Source organism: Aplysia californica, unplaced genomic scaffold (assembly GCF_000002075.1).
Source record: "Aplysia californica isolate F4 #8 unplaced genomic scaffold, AplCal3.0 scaffold01213, whole genome shotgun sequence".
NCBI classification, from domain to species: Eukaryota; Metazoa; Mollusca; class Gastropoda; order Aplysiida; family Aplysiidae; genus Aplysia; species Aplysia californica.
The window spans coordinates 117,574-118,693 of NW_004798483.1; the positions used below are offsets into that span (position 1 = coordinate 117,574).

General features: G+C 40.3%; 1 long non-coding RNA gene across 1 annotated transcript in view; it reads right to left on the bottom strand.

The window, feature by feature from the left end:
- Positions 1-812, bottom strand: part of LOC101845972 — a 23,625-nt gene extending 22,813 nt beyond the window's left edge. Inside the window, exon 1 of the long non-coding RNA XR_221182.3 lies at positions 726-812. This is a non-coding gene — a long non-coding RNA (uncharacterized LOC101845972). The remainder of the gene's footprint in view (positions 1-725) is intronic.
- Positions 813-1,120: the final 308 nt, after the last annotated feature.

Consider the following 1,120-nt stretch of genomic DNA (forward strand, 5'->3'; position numbering starts at 1 on the left):
AGAGAGAGAGAGAGAGAGAGAGAGAGAGAGAGAGAGAAAGAAAACTGGTATAGCGGAGAGGTGGAGAACACTATTTACAATTTAAAAAACAAAACAAAACAAACATTATAATAATATATGGCCTGAGTCAGAAGAAAAGGAAACTGGAGCGTTCTTTCAGATTCCCACAGCACTACGACACGACACCTAAGCCTTAATTAATTAATCATAACAGCTCTTAAAAACTTAAGGATCAACAGGAGTTTTTTTTTCTCCTCTAAAACAAGTATGACCCAAAAAATAGTCACGACGTATTTTACTATATTATATAAAAAGGTGTCGTCTATTTTTGGTCATGATATACCAGTTGCTTTAAGTAATTATAGACGAACTGGGAAGATAAAGCTATTTGCGGGTTCGGGGGTTCGAGCCGTAGGCCCGACGTTGTGTCCTTGGGAAAGGCATTTTACCCGAATTTTCCTCACTTCATCCAGGCAGGAACGGGTACCCGGCCATAGACAGAGAAAGATCTTGTCAGTATGTTTGTGTTTTAGCGCCTATAAATGGCCGCTTGCACTGTATGCTTCCCAAGAAGTTGAGGTTGTTTCAGAGTGCTCTGAGGTCTGCTGGGGTAATAGTATAGATTGTGAAGCTCATAGAGCTTGCTGTTGAGCGGGAATTTGCGCTATACAAATGTTATCTATCTATTATTATCTATCTATCTATTATCTATCTATTATACTAACCTTGGTAACCAGAGAGGCACTGAGGGAAAACAGAGGTTCCAACGCCATGAACAGGATCTGATGTTCATCTTTGCTCATGGCCGAGAATTTTCTAGAAAATGGGGAAAGACAGAAAAACAAGTCAAAGTTAGTAAACGGCAGCATACCAAATTACTAAGGATCATACATAAATATTGGATATGCTGTCAAGGAAGGAGGAGAGAGTAGAAGAAAGAAAGAAAGGAGTACCTGTGTTTTGGGGAGGGGAGGGGAGAGGGTTGAGGGAAAACAAATATTATAGGAGTAGAAAGATAGCAAGAGAATCTGAGAAAGAGAGACAGATATTGTGACACAGAGAGCGAGTGAGTAGGTAAGACAGTGAATATGTGTGTATGTGAGTGTCTGTGTGTGGGGGT